Source organism: Dipodomys merriami, unplaced genomic scaffold (assembly GCF_024711535.1).
Source record: "Dipodomys merriami isolate MVZ:Mamm:240054 unplaced genomic scaffold, mDipMer1.0.p SCAF_734, whole genome shotgun sequence".
NCBI classification, from domain to species: domain Eukaryota; kingdom Metazoa; phylum Chordata; class Mammalia; order Rodentia; family Heteromyidae; genus Dipodomys; species Dipodomys merriami.
Genome location: NW_027206329.1, coordinates 191730 through 211738, shown reverse-complemented (window position 1 = coordinate 211738; position 20009 = coordinate 191730). Strand labels below are relative to the sequence as shown.

At 34.5% G+C, this 20009-nt stretch overlaps 1 pseudogene; it reads right to left on the bottom strand.

Moving 5' to 3' along the window:
- Positions 1 to 7933: 7933 nt before the first annotated feature.
- LOC138818325 (U6 spliceosomal RNA) lies at positions 7934 to 8030 on the bottom strand (annotated as a pseudogene).
- Positions 8031 to 20009: the final 11979 nt, after the last annotated feature.

The window sequence follows — 20009 nt, the reverse complement described above, 5'->3', positions numbered from 1 at the left end:
AGTAGGAAGCAAGATTAAATCTGAAAGTTAATCAGGATAATTTAGGGCTGGGGGCATGCCAAAGTCGTAAGAACATCCATTTAGAAGACACAAGACACTCAATTGAAATTCTAATATGGGTATTAAAGAAAAAAAACTATGACTTTAAATAATTGGAATAATTGCAAGATTTGAATATTGAGTGGAGAAAAATCCATGAGAGAGATAGAGTTTACCCATGTTGCAATGCTTTCTACTTATGTGATAATATTATGTGGTACTCCAGATAAGACAGAGTTACCTTGCAATGAGCATGGATGTGCATTTGGGTGAAAGAAATACTCTACTTACACAGGTGTAAATTAAATGCTTTTTGGGGGTAGATTTTAGTTCTTGAACTAAGAGCCTGGGTGATATCTCTGAGTCTTTTCTCTCAAGGCTATTACTCTACTACTTTGAGCCACAGTTCCAATTCTGATTTTCTGTTGGTTGTTTGGAGATAAGAGGCTCATGGACTTTCCTGCCCAGGATGGCTTCAAACCAAGATCGTCAGATCTCAGCCTCCTGAGTAACCAGGATCCCAGGCCTGAGCCATCCATGTTTTTTAATAATTTAGTAAATTGTACAGTTACAGAAGTTAAACTTTATCATTATAACTTTTATGATATATGTGTGTATATTTATATCAATGTATACATATAGAAATATTTTAATGTATTTTTGTATCTACAGTAGATTTATGAAATCATCCTTCATTACAAAATAACATGGAAACAAGTTTAATGAGGAGCAAAGCATAGGGAATAGTCACGTTTCTTGTTGAATGAAATATGAATTGTGAGAATCAGTTTGAGAAAACCATTTAACAAAATGGATAATGGCTATTAATTCCAATCCCTTTATTTGCCCATATTTTGCATCCTCACACATGAGTGTCAAAGTCAAACCACACATTTTTGCCTTTGTAGTTAAATCATGCTATAATTTAGGGGATAGGAGAAGTAATCAAATAAAGATTAAAATAATAGTAAGTGATGCTATGAGAGCTGAAAATTATTTTAAATATGATAGTAGCTAATTAAATTCCATATCTCTTATTTTTACTCTATTGTCATATCCCTCATGACCACATTAGGAAAGTACATAGAAGATTCTCACTAAATTATGTGTAAAATTATGAAAAGTGTATTAAAAGCATATGGGCACTTCGGGGCTAGGAAAGTGGCTCAGTGGTAGAGCTCTTGCCTTGCATGCAAGAGGCCCTGTGTTTGATTCCCCAGCACCACATAAGCAAAAAGAAGAAAGCTGGAAGTGGCGCTGTGGCTCCAATGGTAGATTGCTAGCCTTGAGCAGAAAAGCTGAGGGCCAGCGCCCAGGCCCAGAGTTCAGGCCCCTCGACTGGACAGAAAACAACAACAACAACAACAAAGAATATGGACACAATGTGGTTTTAGCTGATTCAGACCTGTAGGGGGTAGTGTGTTTTTGAGAACTTGAAAATCCTTTGGTGGAGATGAAGGAAGGGATGTGCTTATTCTGGAAAATTGGTTAGAGGGTTGCTCCCAGAAAAACAGTGGTGAATTCTTCCCAAAGGTTATAGTAAAATAATCTCACAGTCATGTTCTCTACTGCACTATTCACCATAGAGAACTTATGGAATCAGCCCAGACGCCCTTTAGCGGAGGGATGGTTGGAGAAAGTGTTGCACATATACATAATTGGATTGCACCCATCCATTATAAAGACCGTTACAGCATTTGCAAACAAATGGATAGATCTAAAATTATGTTAAGTAAACGACGTCAGAGCCAGACACACAAAGGACGCTTATTTGGAAGCCAGAATTTTATGCAACTTAAACAACAGTATTAATCAAAGCATGCTATTTGCAGAGGAGTATTTAAAAGGTGTAATTTCTTATAAAATTGAACTTTTAATCCAACAAAATGAATACCAGGAAATTATCACTTGGAAAATATGAGGGGAAGTCAAAGGGAAGGATTAAAGAGACTTACGGAGGTAGAGAGTGAAGCCATAATATTCAATGCAGATAGTATGAAACTAGGAAAAAATGAAAGTGGGGTGAGGTTTGGAAGGATGTGAGAAATTTATGTAAAGATCCATCATACTTAAAAACTAATTCATTGAATGGAAAACCCTTCGTACAACTATTTACTAAAAATATAATGAAAAACAATGGAGACATCTGATCTTAACCCATGAATCAATATGATAATTTCCTTCTCAGAAATTTTCTTTGCAGGTATTGTTCTCATAATAACAGAAAAGTGAACAACACAATGAATATCAATACATCACTTTGCCTATCCTAAATAGACACAATATAAAATCACAGTACAAATATTTGAATATATCACATGATACAATAACAAGTAGAAAATATCAAACTATGATTGTTTTTCCAAGTACTTTACCTTTGGTATCTAATTTAATCCTTACAATAATCCCATAAAGTAGAAATACTTCTATTTTTAATTCTAAGATGATGATATGTAAGTCTTCAGAGTTGTAATTACTAGTACAACATTGTACACACGGTAAGTGTTAGGCTGCGGTCCATTCCCACCATATCAAATAACCTCATTCTATTTTATAACTAAATACCAGCACTCAGTCTACTAATTCTAGGAAAATTTCCCAAAATTATTGTGCACACTCTAATAATATTTCACTTTATCTTTGTTAGAAAATAGGTAACTAAGCCGGACACTGGTGGATCACGCCTGTAATACTAGCTACTCAGGAGGCTGAGATCTGCGGATTGTGGTACAGAGCCAGCTCGGGCAGGACAGACGGTGAGACTCTTATCTCTAATAAACCACTAGTAAACTGGAAGTGGCACTGTGGTCCAAGTGGTAGAGACCAGGGACAACACCCAAGCCCAGAGGTCAAGCCCCATGACCAACAACAACAAAAAAAGAAAATAAGTAACTGTAATATGAAAACTCCAAGTTCATAATCAAGTTATACCTCCCTGGTGAAAGGAACTGCTAAACTATAACATTCTTGATTTCTGGCTCAAAATACTAGAAATCATATTTTATCCCTTCACTCAACACTGCACTGCCTGGGGACCACATCTCTGGTTAACTCAGTCTTACTGAAAGAATGACCTGCCCAATTCCTGATGGAAACAGACTGCAGGTCTTTTGGAGCAATCGTTTCCACATTGTAGCTCACCTAAATTGTTTACCATTAGAAGTATTTTGATTGCTTTTTATACCTAACATTTTGAGAGAAATATACTACTTTATAATGTTATTAAAGAAAAACTGATATAAAAATCACTTTTCACCCCAGATAAATATTTTACCTTTCATATACACAAAAATGCAGTCTGACATATTAATGTTAGGAATGAGAGGTTAAAAATCATAGGCACCAAGACCTAAGTATGAATTAAAGAATCTCCAACTTGTGAATACAATTGGTTTTAAAAGACATCAATACTACTGCATTTTTAAATTCCCTATGATAATGATAATGATTCCCTATGATAATGATAATGAAAATGATAAACTATTAACACTTAAAAATAACTCATTTTCTTGGGAGTAGGACACAAAACACAAGGTTAATTCTAGTCATTTAAAAAGACCTTTATTTATACTAAACATTCACTCATATCTATAAAGATTCTAAAACTAACTGAAGTACAGAGACACATAGGAACTAATTTAACTGCATCATGTACATTCAATGAACTGTTAATAGAAAACAAAGTTATACTAATAATTAGCTTACCCAATTCACTTACATTCTTTTATTCTATTACATTTATTTTCATAAAAACTGGGTTTTCATAAAATGATGCATAAAAAAGCGTATATGCTCACTTACATTTTCAGATCTTAACAATATTTATTTCAGAAAATTTAGCTCTATAGTTAATGAACTGAAATAATATTAAAATATTCAAAGAACTTTCAGAAATTGCAAGACTTTCTCTGGGATGTTATGTATATTGGAAACGATATTCAAAAAGCCTTATTTGTTAAAGTTGTCATAGTTACTCCCACAAAAGAGCCATTGGTAAAGATCCCTGTGCATGTACAAAACACCTTCAAATGCATACACAATCGGGACATGACACATCCTTTTTGTTTGTTCGTTTTTGGAAGGAATATCTAACAAGAATATCGACAATACTTATTTTGTCTATAAGATGGGATATTGAAACGTAATATGGGTTTGATTAAATCTTAGTGCGAATAGATATGGTCTTGCAAAGAAAGTGATTCTCTACAGAAATCCGGAAAGAGTTTATCCAACTTGTGTTTCACAGGAATAACCAGAGAGTAATACCTGCTTGGTCAAGTCGGTCCAAATCACTCCATGAGTGTATCTTAAAAGTATAACCAATTTAAGAGTTCAAATATGAATTTTGTACTGACAATCATCTTACAGCAATAACTTACTACCTAATTATGTCCGTAGCTTCTTACCTCACATACTATAAGAGCTGAAAGCGGTCTCTTTCTCTAACTTAATGCTGTAAATGCTTTGATTATGATGACTTTTTTAGTAGACAAATAATATGTACAGAAGGGTGGTTCCACTGAAATGACATGACAGAACACTGATAAATAACATTGCAACACAGTTAGCTCTTTTCAGCCTCACCATGTCCACATTGGCAAGCAACATTGCAACAGCACACACACACATATACATGTATACACATGTTCGCACATGTACATACACATATACATGCATGCTAAATTCAGGGTTTATTGTACAAAAAAGTTCAAATAAAATATTAGTGATTTGTACAAATGATAATATGCCTTATTACAAAATAATACATGAACCATCACCACCCATGTTACATTTTACCTGCCTCTCCAAATGTGACCACTTAATTTATTTTTAATAAATTGATTACCTTATTAATTCATTTGGTGCTAATACTAGGGCTTGAACTCAGGGCCTGGCTTTGTCCCAGAATTTATTTTTTGTTTCAGTTTTCTCAAGGCTAGCATTTTACTGCTTGTACCACAGCTCCATTTCTAGCTTTTTCTGGTTACATTCAAATCAGAATCTAATGGACTTTTTTTTTCTTGGTCTGCTTTCAAACCACAATCCTCAGATTTCATCTTTCTGATTAACTACTACTAAAGACATAAGCCATCAGTGTGGCTTCTACTTTTTCCTCTATAATTATCTAATGCACATACTTAAATAGTAATTTAAAACTGAGAGAATAGAAGCAAGATGTACAGTGATGATACTGTTCTGTCAGAAATTCAAGTTAGTAATGTAAATTATTCTTAAGACCATACACAAAAAATACCATATTATAGTGTAAGAGAACTCACTATTGAACATATGAGCCTTAAGAGCTTTCTAATAGATCCATTATTTATTGTTACCCAACATTAGAAAAATGTATGAGGCATTGGTAAAATAGAAGTCCTTTGTATGACTACATACATTCCTTGTTTTTTTTTAAAGACACGTGCTTTCATCTAAAAAGTAGGCCTGTCTATTGTCTTCATGTGATTTCAATAATTGAAAGTGCTTAGTGAGAAGGTCAAAATGTATTAGTAGTCCTTAACTATCAATTCTCATTTTTCTTCTTGGAGAATATAATGATCAAATCAATAATTCAGAATCAGAAATCAATAGTTCAGAATCATGTTTCCAATGCAAGTGGATCACCAGTAAGAAATCCTCAATAACAATTTTCACAAAGTTTTGTCACAGATACAATCTCCCTGCCTTCTCTAGCTACTTTACTACCTTTCTATTTCTTCATTATATAGGAAAAGTGTGATTCACCTGATTTCAGTCAGATCTGTTGCTAGAATTATCAAGGAATTAGTTTATTGTCTGTAATTTGGTCAAAGTTATGTCTCTTTATGTAGGCTACTATAAATGTATTTACTAATTTCAAGTAAATACATGAATTCTATTCCCATCTTTTTTAAAAAATAAAATTTTGTTTGCTCTATAAATTGATCAGAGGCATGGATTTTGTCGCTAGCTAGGTCATTGCACATCATCTGTCTCTCTCTCTCCCTTTCTTGGTTCTCATAGATAATATGATTGCTCCATAATTATCCTGATTTATTTTGCTTTCATATTTTAGGTTGCATCATTTCAGTTTTTGCTCTGCCATTTCCCAAATCATTTATATAGAAGGCGTTATTTCCTAATTTCTCATTCCTAGAATAAGCTGCACATGAAGAGATCACTGGTCCTCATTTTCAGTGTGTACATTTGAGTACGGAGGAACATCTTTCCGCTGCTCTCCATCAATTCCCTACTTTCCAGTTAGAATAATTTCGAATAGTAAAATTGGAAAAAGAGAAAATAAATCATGGTGAATAAACAGTTGCAGAAAAATCCTTGGATATTTCTGTCCAGATCAACCAATGTGAACTATTAGGAAAATACATGGACACCTCATTCCCACTGGCACTCAAAGTTTCTGGTTAGGCAATTTTTAGGAATATGAAGAACAAGATGAAAAAATAACGAATGACATCAATTGCAAGAAAAAATGGAGAAGGATCCAAGCAAATTTCTTCAATGGGCTGCCAAAAATATTCGGCTTACTACAGTGCGGAGACTTCTTTCCCAAAAGGCCACTCATGTGAATAGTAGGGATGACGATGAGTATACCCCTCTTCATCGAGAAGCGTACAGTGGACAATTAGACATTGTCAGTGAGTTGGTATCTCAAGCGGCACATGCAATAACTGTAGATGACTGGACACCGCTGCACAGTGCATATACGTGGAATAATACCAGAGTGACTTCTTTATTACTTCATCATGATCCAAATACCAATGCCCAACTAAAGGCCTCTTGTCCCCCTTACATCTTGCTGCTGAGAATTGAGCTAGCAAAGATACGCTGGATCTCCTTCTGTTGAACCATTATATAAAACCAGGCCTGGAAAACAACATAGAAAAACTTGCACTTGATATTGCCAAAAGGATAAGTAGGTATCACTACTTCTATGAAGTTGTGGAAGGCTGTACAAATTGTTCACCTGTGTCCTAATGGTCGGGTTAAGTTTCTTAATTTTCAAAAATGCAAGTCGATCTTTTGTGTCCCTACAAAATATTTACACAATCCAAATAAGAGCAATATATTTTATTTTGGTCTGTCATGGGGCTTGAACTCTGGGCCTGGGAGCTATCTCTGTGCTCTTCAGCTCAAGATGAGAGCTCTACTACTTGAGCCTCAGCTCCACTTCCAGTTTTCTAGTGGTTTATTGGAGATAAGAGTACCACAGACTTTCCTTCCCAGGCTGCCTTGGAACCATGATCTCAGATCTCAGCCTCTTGTGTAGCTAGCATTATAGGCATAAGCCACATGTGCCCGGCAACACCAATATTTTACTGTAAAAATTCATGGATTCTGCAGAATTCTTCCAAGTGAATTGCCTGCATTGGATGTCAAAATGTATTCAATAGTTTTTGTATACATGTATAATGATTTCTTCAGAGTTTGTGAATTTTTTAATCAGAAACAATTTTAACTTACCTGTTGAAATGAGTAGTACAGAAACTAAAATATTTCTGGTGCTTGTCTGAAAAAGTATATTTGACAATATCCTATATTCTATGTTTGCATAATGTTCATAATTTATTTTATTTTCTCCTAAATATACTTTGAATTCTACATTATTTTATAATATTTAGGTTCATTAATGTGTCCTTTATGATTACATTCCATATAGAAACAGTTTGATTCCTTTTTTTCTAGGTCTTAATATTATTTTCTTTAGGATAAAATGACAATGTTGTCTAATTTGAAAAGTTTTGTAAAGTTTATGCTATGTAAACGCCTTCCTGAGGTGAATATTTAATACACTGATGTCAAACTAAATTTAATTATATGAAGTACGTGTATTGTTACAGTTGTAATTTTGTAATCAACTTTTTAATAACTGTTTTTCATTTCTTGCATCTGAAGAATGAAACATATGGAATACTTCTCAAATTTTCATATTATGCTTGTGCAAGTGCCATGTTAATCTCTGCATTGTAATTTGAGTATTCGTGCTGCTGAAGCATGTAGTATCCTCTAAATTTAAGTAGTTAATGATGCAATCTTTATACAAGCCTATATCTATGGGTGCCTACTTGTAACAAGGAAACCGTATTGTTCCGAACAATGCTATCGATCTTATTTCCATAAAATTCTGTGAATAGTAGAAAAATTATATTGATCGATCAATTGCTCACATTTGCAATTTTTTTTGTCAATGACTATCTTAAGTCTTTTTATTTGGAATTTGATCGTACTCTCAATTATTTATAGATAGGTCCAAAGGTGATGGCTTTTTCAAGTAATAATTTATCCAACTGTGTTAGCTATGTGGACATAATGGATTCAAAGTAAGCATTGCTTAAGAGCTACTTCTAAACTTCTTCAGCTGATATTTTCCCAAATGAGGTGTTACTGGCACAAATGTCTACCTGAGCCTTCACCCTTCTTCCATGTGGGAACAGATCAACCAGAATATCTTACCCTGACAGCATAGATTGTCTTACTAGAACAAAACTAATCTTGGTTACAAGGGATCATAGAGAGATGAACAGTTCAAACAGAACTGTTCAGACTAGAAGGTATTTTATCAAAATATAATTGTTTATTATACCTTCCATTTCAAAAGTAGCTAAAGCCAAGAAGGTGAAAAAATTGTTCATATGCATGATTACTTAATGTCCTGGCCTGTCTACTATCCAACCAGGCAGGAACTTACACTACTGCCTTTTTATCACCAAATATTTTCATAGTTGCAGGAGAAGTTCATATGTTTCTCCTCGTTATTAGGCATTAAATTGATAATGTTTTAATCACAGTGTTTCCTCTTGCCTCCATGCTGTAAATATAAAAATGGTAAAGCTTTAGGTCTAACTCTATCAAACACTAAGGTAGAGATAATGGAATAATACTTTAAAACAGAGTTGCGTTTGATACAGTAACTACAACAGAACAATGCAAACCTGTGCCTTTTAATTATATTATATATAGTTACATATTTTATATTTATATGTGCTGATTTTATATTTCACACAGTAAAACTTACTAGAATTAGTTGATAATTTGACAAATAAATTTATATTTATTTATTCCAATAAATAGAATTGGAATATAAATAATTAGGTTTAAAATATATATTAGAATATAAAAAGTATCAATGCAATGTCTATAGTATAAACTTGTGATACATCCTAACTGTTCTTGGTCTTCTGAATCCACATGGTAAAAAAACAATGTTTTCCTCTAATCTATAATGTATTTTACTCTGCTGCTCTGTCTATTGTTTTAACTCTCTTGTCCCAAACTGTTTTTCTCCATATTTCAGAAGCATTCCTATTGATTATACCCAAATTTTGCTGAGATATCTAAAAAAAACATTATTCTTCTGCAGTCCCCATGGGTCCTAGGATCCCAGGTCCCAGTTACCTGCATCATCAGATAACAGGGGCAAGACTTCTCACCAAGGCCCATGCAACATTTCAGCACATAGTAATTGAAGACCAATCTCAATTTCTCATTTCCTATATTTCAGGGCCCCAATTACTTGAGATGCAGGAATTAGCAGTAAGCAAGTGTGGAATGCAAGGCAACTTAAAATGAAGAATGAAATAACAAAATTTGAGAGAAAGTACTGTAATTAAAACATTCAACTTATAGATGACCAGCCCATATGAGTGAACAATTTCACAAAGTGTCATAAGATTATTTTTAATACCCCTCCCCTATAATTAATGAAAGATTTTATTCCAACATAAGTGGGCCAAAAAATGGTTCCTTGAAGGATAGATCCATAATTGGTCTACTAAAGCCCAGAAAACTTGACTTAGAGGTCAAATGTAATTCAGAAAAATATTTGAAGCACTAAGGAGTGCTTCAAAACACTGGGAGTTCAGTACAACATGGTTCTGTTGTATAAAAATGTCACTCTCAAACCAATGATAATCTACATTTAATCTTCTGAAAGTGTATTCCTTTTCAAATAAACTTTTTAAAATCACATTCGTCAAAATGACATTTTACAAGTTGATGATACTTAGAGACATTACAAGTTTTTTAAGTGTAGGGAGCAAGTTACAATAGAGTTGAATTATTTACACAGCACTAATGCCAAACACGTTCAACCATTCATTAAAGTGTAGAAATAGTACCACCCACAATTTGTGTTTTTCAGTAAGGGCCTTCCAGAAATGTGTTAAATAGGTTAGCCTCCTAAATTTCAAACCCAAACCTGAGCTAATAAATTTCATCATTTAATAAGGTACACTTTAAAAAGTCACAAATAGTTGCCTTATCATATGTTATTTTATTTTTTCCCTCTGTCTAACATAGTAAGAAATATGACTTTAAGTCTTGAATATGGGTATTCATCAGAGATATGACAAACATAATATCTGTCTTCTATTTTTATCATATTCCTCTTTTGGAATAAATTTTAATTTTCTTCTTTTTCAAAACTTATAGGCAGTAGAAAATATTATTCCATGTAAAATAAAATAATCACACCATTGTACAAAGCCATTTATAAAAATTCGTAGTTAGGTATACATTCTAAGCCATTTTTTTAACTTTCTTTTTGACTAAAGATTAATCTTCCAAATGGATGAGAATAAAATCTTGTTTAGGTGCTTCACCTCTCCAGTCTCCAGCAAACTTTTGCTGCAGATAAATCAATTATGGAAATATAAGCTGACATCAGTTCAAGAATATGCAGGATTTAATGTCCATGGAATGCATATAAACCATTCAAAGTATTAATAGACAGTTTAACACTGACTATCAGGAAGTTGAAACCATAGTGGAATTATAGTAAAGACATAGAATGAATGAAAAATGAACAAGGGGCAAGTACAGCTAGAATATTCAATGTACACATATGATAAAGGAAGTGGTAAATTGGAAATTGGTAATTGGAAATTGGTAAATTGGAAAGGGTTGGTTGAGAATGATAGAAAGAATGACTCCTATCTAGGAGCATTGGACAATTAGATGGATATATTTAATTGTAAAACAATTGCACAACCTTTTAAAATTCAGTTAAAAAACACAAGAAACACAAAACAGAAAAATTACAACCAAACAGCAATCTCCAGAGAGTATGAATATGACCTTTCAAAATTTTAATCTATTAATGAAGGGCAGTCTTGGGAAAAGCAAACAAAACTGTTCAAAGAGGGAAGTTTGGGATAGGGGAGAATTTTGAACAGAATTAAATAGATTGTCTAAGGTTATAAATCACCTACATCTGCTGCAAATAGTATCTTTCTTCTACGAGATTTCTGTCTGAACTGGATAATCCAATCCTGTGACACACTTGGTAGCTTGTGAGGTTAGAGTGGAAGAAACAAGATCATGAACCCATTACTCCACTGGAGAGAAAACAATACTCTATATTTTCTCTAATCTCTCTTCACTACTCTTTCTTCATACTTTTAAGTCAATTGATTTTGAATTACATTTTTCCTTCTTTCTTCTGGCAAAATAATTCATTACATATTATTTGCCATTTTCTTCTTTCATGATGTTTAATTGGCCAAGTGAGTCCATTAAATATCCCTCTTGCATTTGGTTGCTATGAAACAACATTTATGTTAATGAGGAGAAATCTAATGTAAAACTTTGTCTCCAGAATACAGACCTAGAAGCTGTGATCACAAATATTTGGCTATTTTTTTCTTTTACCTTAAAAGACTTCTTGTGTCTAAAGTGCCCACAAAAATAAGTACTCCATCACTTGTTGGTTCAATCAGAATTGTCTAAGTTCAAAGATATATTTTCCTAACAAGATGCTGATAGGAAACAAAAAATACTGCACTTTTATCTTCTCTCTTAAGATTCTCCTTAGATACCATATCAGTAACAGTGAAGTTATTCTAGGCAAAATTATTTCAACAGATTATTTTTCTCTTGGTCTTGCATTTGTTCACCAAGATTTATGGAGGAGAATAGAGTTGAATGACCCATACCTTGGAAGACAGTGTCTGTTACAAAAGGACAATGCTTCTATGTCCTACTTCTATGTCCTCCTCTTAGCTGTTGCCGGAGTTCCAATTAATCACAGCTTCTTGGCTTCATGTCTAGTGAAGCTGAAGGACTATATGGGCTCCACCACTGTTAAATCTTCATTATTTCTCTTTTAAAACTCTTTAAGTTGCCTCTTTTGGACGTGGAATTTATTTTCATGTCTTCATTCAATCAGTTCTGCACTGTAGTGAGCCAAATAGGCTCTGTAAACTCACTTTAGGGAGTAAAAATTCTAACAATTTATATCAAAAAGTTTTGGCCTCCCTTCACTGCTGAATACAATATGCTTAACTAAGTCTTCTAAGAAAACTTTTTTTTATTAACTTTTCCTTTTGCTCAATTCTTTTCTGAACTTTTTGGCATATGTAATAACAGAAGTCTTCACTATCTCATATTAATAAGGATATTACTTTTGTGAGCCACTTAGAAATGTGAAATCATTGGTTTGAAGTATCCGATCAGATTTTTTTCTGTGTTTCACTGCTTCACATCCAAAGACATTGTGGAAAGTGTTACAAACAAAAATGTGTAATCCCAACACCTTCTTTCATTGTGAAGGTCACTTTCTCCCTAAATATTTTGACACAAATTATCTTTTTCAGAGAATTACTCTTTGGTAATTAAAGGTAAATTCACAAATTTTGATGCCTTATTTTTTTTAAGAACTTTGAATTTAAATTTCAATACAACTTTGTTTCAAACAGTGAAAATATATTTCCTGGGTAAGGACAATTCCAAGGGACCCTACAGGATTTACAGGTTTGTTTGTTTAGTGTGAAAAAGAGCCATCTTCATTCACATTGCTCCCTCTCTACTAAGTCTCCTTGGATTTCTTTGCATGAAAAGACTATTCTTCCAGGCAATTTCAATTTTCGTAATAGGCTAAGTTGTTAAAATTTTGAACAATTAAAATTTACCTGTCATAACATTAAAACTTTTGAAAATCCTTTATCAGAACCACGAATTCACCAATCCTAATTCCACCATTACCATCAAAAAGTTAACATGCTATTTTCATGATATAGTATCCCGGCAGCTATTATATTCCATTGGCTTTGTTATGTATATAAATAACCATATTAGCTGATGCTAAGCACAATTAATTCCAAGATATGGAACCAGATTTTTTCATTTGTGGTTGTTGTTTTTGATGAACTATGTGATTTCGGTTTTCTTTGGGTTTTCCCCCTATGGTTTATCCTTCCGGTATATCATTTTGTATTGTATATACATTTACCTTGATTAGTGAAGGGAAGAGGAAAAGCATAATGGTGAGACAAAGGACAAAAGGGAAACCAATGCAATAGCAATACTCACAAGACAATATATTGGAAATGTACATTACAACTTGTGAGGGATGAAGGGGTGAAGGAAAACTGTGAGAAAAATGAGAGAAGGTTAACAAATTTGAAAAGTTATTTAATACCTTACAATTACTGTATCCCCACTGTACATCACTTTGATAATAAAATTGAAAAACAAACTGCATAAAATATAATTTCACTGTATTGGCACAGGAAATAATATTCTTTATGTAGTAATCTTTTAAAAATCAGTACTATTTGGCATCTAATTTGAATTAATTACCCCTTTTTATCAGAGGGTCATCAACTTGAATGTTATTCAACTAGACAATATTTTCACAATATACTTGCCAATTTTTTCAAAAAAGTATAAATTTAGTACTTTCTCATTCTAAAACAGAAAACTGTTTAATGCTATGGAAACCCATAACTTTTAAAAGTAAGTAGTTAATAGGACAGAATATATGTGTTCTTCAAAATTCCTATGACTAAGAACTACTCAATTTTAAATTCTAAACATTCCTGAGAGATTCCAAACAGTACCTGTTTGCATGTTATATAATTCTGCAATAGATTTAGTTTCCAATGGGGTCTTACAGACTGAGAAGTCAACAGAAAAATAGCCACATTCTGGTAGAGGATAAAACTATGAAGTATGTGTAATAATTAATTCTTCAAGAGTAAGCTATTGTTTATCAGCGTAAGCTATTTTTTCTATGACCATCAATCCCAAGATTTATGCCATAAAGTCATCCTAGCCCAACAGTTTCCAACTTTTAAGGGGCACCTTAAAATTCCTTAATTCACATCATGAATACCTTATCTCTATTTTGAAAAAATGCTACACCTCTGCTAATGTGACGCCCTCCTTGTTCTGAAAAGAACACCACAATACATTCAGCTGCATCATTTTTCCTCCACTGGTATTCTTGAGATCAGAACACTTGCAAATATTATTTATATTTATATTTTTTTAACTATCATAGATATTCAGGATGCTAAGATAAAAAAAATTATGGTTCAAAGCCCACCCAGGCAGGAAGGTTTCTTAGAATCTTATCTCCAAAAAAATTCTCCACAAAAGCCAGACTCAAGTGGCACTGAGGTTGAAGTGGTAGAGCACGAGACTTGAGCATCAACAGGCTCAGAGATACTGTCCAGGCCAAGAGTTCAAGCTCTAGGATGAGCCAATAAAACAAAAACAAAATTGAAAACAAACCCCAAACCTAGCATTTTTCTCCATGTATACAGAGGTACGTGAATAAGGAAATGACTTCCTGTTTTACAAATAGGTAGAAGAAAGAAGATGTCACACAATTACTCTCTTCAAACCATATTAAACCAAACCCTTAAAAAATTGGTTTTTCTAAATGTATAAATTAATGTCATCCATTTTTGGCAACTCTGTTTAGATTATTCACATTAACACAGTATACATGAACTGTGGGAATTATCTATTAACTATGTTCTAATTATAACTCTCTTGAAAGAATATCTAGACAAATAGAATGCCAGAATCATTTGTGAAATTAACAATTAATCCCTCTACTTAAAAAGAATTTTGTAGTATACTATAGAATATGAAATTACAAACAAAACCAAAAAATATATTTTAAATCTAAATTCTAATTTAACAAGGTCTACAAAGTCCTACATTAGACGATCTTTGCTATTTCTCCAGATTTAAGCTTTTGTAATCCTTCAACATTAATTTGGAATCCAACAGAATGAGGCTTACTTACTTTTGCAAATTTTTGGATGGGAATCATGATCTATTTTTCATCTGTAATGATGAGAGCATTTAAAACACAAGTGTGGATATATATTAGTTGCATTCAATAGGAAACTTGACTTCTCAAAACATAATGACAAAATTAGCCCAAACTTCCAACTGTGTATTCCTTTTTTGTTGTTTGGTTTGTTTTAATGAGACAAAATTATTCTACCTGGTCCAGGTAGAATAATTGAGTGCTACAATTCCAAGCTTGTAGCACTTTGCCCTGCCATAGTTTGTTTATTTAATCTAGAAACAGACTAGCAGTTCTGAACTTCTCCTATGATCTTATCCACTAGACTGAATGCTCAGACTGTTTATGTACTATTTTCAAAGATGTTTTAACATTTGACACAGGATATGAACATTTTCAGATGCACCTGCAGGGTTCCCTGATTCATTCCACCATGGATCCTATAATAATAATGATTACTTGACTCTCTTACTATCTCTGGTCCCTACCTATGTAATATTATCAACTTCTGGGGGAAAGTTCACTTGAAGGCTTTCTAATATTTAAAACTATCATTTGATTCTAATCTTACTCAGGACTTATTTTCTATTGTTTTCTAACTTTTATACATATTCTGAGAGTTGTTTCATTTGTGTCTTTTTGTGTGCACCTATATGTGCCTCTGTGTGTATGTGTATGTTCGTATGTATGTATGCAAAAACCTAAAGCTGTTATTCAGCAATGTTGCTCCTGACTGGTATTCCAGCTTTTGCCTGATTAATTATAGGTAGTGTCTCAAAGCCCATACTGTCCAAGTTGGATGCAAATTGAACTTCCCAGACTCCTTTACATTCTGAGGTTTTATTTTTCCAGGAGTATCAACTTTTAAACTTCAAACACTTTTGGGAGTGTAAAGTCTAACCTGTAGCCCAGATTTTTAACTCAAGAATTCATATAAAGATAGATGAACATATACATTACATATCCTGAGTGTACGCTGTTAGAAATGTGATCATAAACCAAGTTGTTGTGAAATCTGAGGATTTGGGTTTAAAGCCAGCACGGGTAGGAAAGTCCTGCAGGCTCTTTTCTCCAATAATTACTAGAAAATTGGAAGTGGCACTGTGGCTCGAGTGGAAGAGCCCTAGCCTTGAGCTGCATTTCAGAGGGACAGCAACCTGTCCTATATTTCAAGTGCCACAAACAACAAAAACAACAACAAAAAGAATATAAGAAAAGGAAAGAAAAAGAAACGTGATCTTAGCCACCAGGTTCATTGCTAGTATAATTCCTTTTCTCTCATGATGGATTCTTTTTTCCAGTTATGTGTCTACTCTCATATATCTGACTTGCATTGGAAACAGAATCATTCTTCCATTCTCCTTTTTGCACATTTACGTGATTAGCAAGCGTGATTTAGAAAGGCAGTGGCCTCATACTTCATGTTCCACTTAGGAGTAATGCTTTCTCTATATCACTCCCATAAATCTACATATTGGATTTGGCTTTATTTTTTCAATATGTTCTGATTTGTTGAGTCTTCTATATTTTATTGAACACTTATACATAAATACAGAAATTCTTTTTCTCCTATAATTGCTATTGTTTGTCTTACTCTTAACTTATGTACACTTGGGAAATTAATGCACAGCACATAGACTCACAAAAATGATCTGAGAACCTTCTTCCTATTTAAAATTCACCTTAATTTACAGAGCACATAGGAAGTTTGAACAAAATGTTCTCATGGATAATGTATTTATAAGCAATTTAAATTTCATTTCTGTTTACTAAGTTGTCTCTGAAACACGTGTTACCTCATGGCCAAAAGTATCCTTGTGCTATTTCAATGAAGCCAGAAAACATTCATTTTTTTCTGGAGCAGCACCATAGATTGTTACTGGAAGAAAGTGGAAGTAACTGTTACTGGATGTGGAAACTGATCCTAGGAGAGGAATTGAACATAGAGAAATGACAAAGTTCAAGTTAACTATTGCTTTCTTTTTTACTGTATAAGAAAAGGATCCTAGGCTGGAAGGAAACTCTGTCCCTGACTTTTGTGAGTGTGTCCTTTACTCATATAAAACTTGTATGTGAACTTCTGGTTGAGAGTATTACAAAAGGAAACAATGTGTCATTTGAAGCCCAGTATAGAACAAAAGGAAGTCACTTTACTTTAAAAATGTTCTACTGCAAAGAAGCAAAGATATGGAAGTTTTAAAGTGTCTTATGGATGGATGTTTCACTCCTGAGATGATTCTCTTGTTGCAGGAATCAGTTATCAATTCCTTTAGTCTGGTCCTGAGTTTTCCATAGCAATAAGGATTCCAAAAAAGCAGGATCCAGTGAGTATGATCAGAAAAAGCAGCCTATTTTCAGACCACCACTATTTTAAGGAGAGTCCCAAAGAAATACCCAGGGTTTGTTTTGTTTCCTTGTTTATTTAGTTTGTGCTGGTTCTGGGGCTTGAACTTAGAGACTGGCCCCTGTCCCTAACCAGTTGTCTTTCTTTCCCACCTGGCCCAAAGCTAGTACTCCGCTGCATGAGCCAAACCTCCACTTCTGGCTTTTTTGGTGTTTAATTACAGATAAGGGTTGACAGACTCTCTTGCCTTAGTTGGCTTTGAACTAAGACAGTAAGAAAGCTAAGTGACATCAACTGTATGTACTTCTTTTTGAACCAAGAAATATTAGATGAAGTTTATTATAAAGTTACTATTTGGCAATTTTTAAAGAAGAGAATATGTTTAGCAAAGAAGCCATAAAAAATAACTCAGCAAAAGTAGGTGCACTACTAAATCATTTGGGAAGATTACTATTGACTTCATCATTCCTTTGAGGGAAACTTAAAGCCATATTTGTAATTTTTTGTTGGTTGTGATTATTGAATATTGATCCTGGGCCTTGTCTCTCAGCTCTTCAGCACAAATTGAGCACTCTACCACTTTAGCTACAGCACCACTTCCGAGTTTCTGGAGTTAATTGAAGGTAAGTGTTTCATGGACTTTCCTGACCAAGCTGGCTTTGAACCACAATCCTCTGGTCTCAACCTCCTGAGTAGCTAGGATTACAGACACGAGCCATCAACACCCGGCTCATATTTGCATTTATGTTCACTTAATGTCACTATGTAGACAAAGAATGGAAATCTGAACCAAATGATGTGACATTGAAGCTTGTCAGAATGATTGAGTTAGCAATAAATATGTCCTCCTTTCCCATTTTGTTACATTAATGACCCATGAGCTATGGGACTCTTACATTAGCATCCTCTTCCATCTTTGTAAGTGTATTTAGTATCAGAAAATGTTCACAGAGAAATATAGAAAGACAGATTTTTAGAAAGCAAAGGAGATCAGGTATGAAAGAACAGCATAGGAGATACATTTATCACACAGAGATTAAGAACTAGCCTAGGAGATTTTGAATGCTAAAGGCAATGAGGAATAAGCCTAGTTGATAACTAGTTCTTCAATATCCAAAAATGGTTTCCTAGAAGGGTTTCTGCTATACCTTAGTTACTATCATTTTTTCTTTCCATCAGCAGTTATTCCTTCTCTTCTGTCACAACTGTTAATTAGCCTCTGCCCTTTTGGTGTGATGACTTGCCAAAAGAGTTTCCAAATCTCACTTAGACTGTTGTTCTTGTTGTTGCTGTTGTTGTTTTGGCAGTCCTGGAGCTAAAACTCGGTGCTTTTTTCCCCCTCAAGTCTAACCATCCACCATTTGAGGCACAGGACCACTTCCAGTGATTCCTTTTCAATTTATGTGGTACTGAGGAATTGAACCCAGCGTTTCATGCATGCTAGGCAATCACCATACCATGAAGCCACATTCCCAGAACCCTAAATGACTTTCTTAAGATGGCATTACATTTTCATTATGTAACTATGTATCATAATTTTAACAAGAAATTTTTGCTAGAAAAGAGCATTGAACACAGTACTGAGTCCAGTAAGGCTAGTTGGACAATGGATTATTGTCACAGTGTAGCGAGGGCACAGAGGGAATTACCTCATGGAGCTGGTACAACAGAGTGAGCATGACAGAGCCTTTGCCACAGTCTACCTCCAGAATGAGAGGGCCACCTTGGTTCCAACCATATGGGGATGCTCGGCCACCTCCTCCAGCACCCATTGAATCAGTTCCTGAGAGAGAAAGAGAAAGAAAGAAGGTCAGAATTACACTTAAGCCAGGTGCCGGTGGCTCAGGCCTATAATCCTAAGTACAATGGAGGCTGAGATATGAAGATCGTGGTTTATAGCCAGCCCAGCAGGAACACTTGTGAAACTCTTTTCTCCAAAAAACACCAGAAAACTGGAAGTGGTGCTGTGACGCAAGTGGTAGAGTGCTAGCTTTGAGCTGAGGAGCTCGGGGAGCTGCCCCAGGCCCAAAGTTCAAGCCCCATGACTGAAAAGAAGTGGACTTCCCAACACAAGAAGTGGACTGAATAGCACCCATTGTCCTAAGGAGCATGGCAGAGAAGTCAGGCCGAGCTTCCTGTCAGCTAGGAGTCATTAGTAGGTCACCTGGATTCTCTGTGCCTCAGTTTCCCCAGCTTCAAAAGTGAACAAAATGAAGGATCCCATTACTCATGGGGATAGGGTAATAAAGAAAGAGATCCATGTTTTGTTTCATAATCCTATACCTGTTTCACCATTAATAACACACACCATCTGAGATCATTCTGGGACTTTTCCTATCATATGGTCACAGAATTGCCAAGAACAGGATCAGATGGCCCCTCCCTCTGTGCCTGTCTCTGCTGCAGAGATCCCTCTATATTAATCCCTTGTTTCCTTAACTGTACCAGGAGGAGATTGAAGTCCAATGGTTGAGGCCCAACCCAGAGCTTCACCTCTGGTCAAGAATCGGCTGCCGTGGACTGAGTTTGGGACAATCCATCTAAACTAATGACTGAGCGTGGTGCTACATGTCTACCTTCCCAACTACA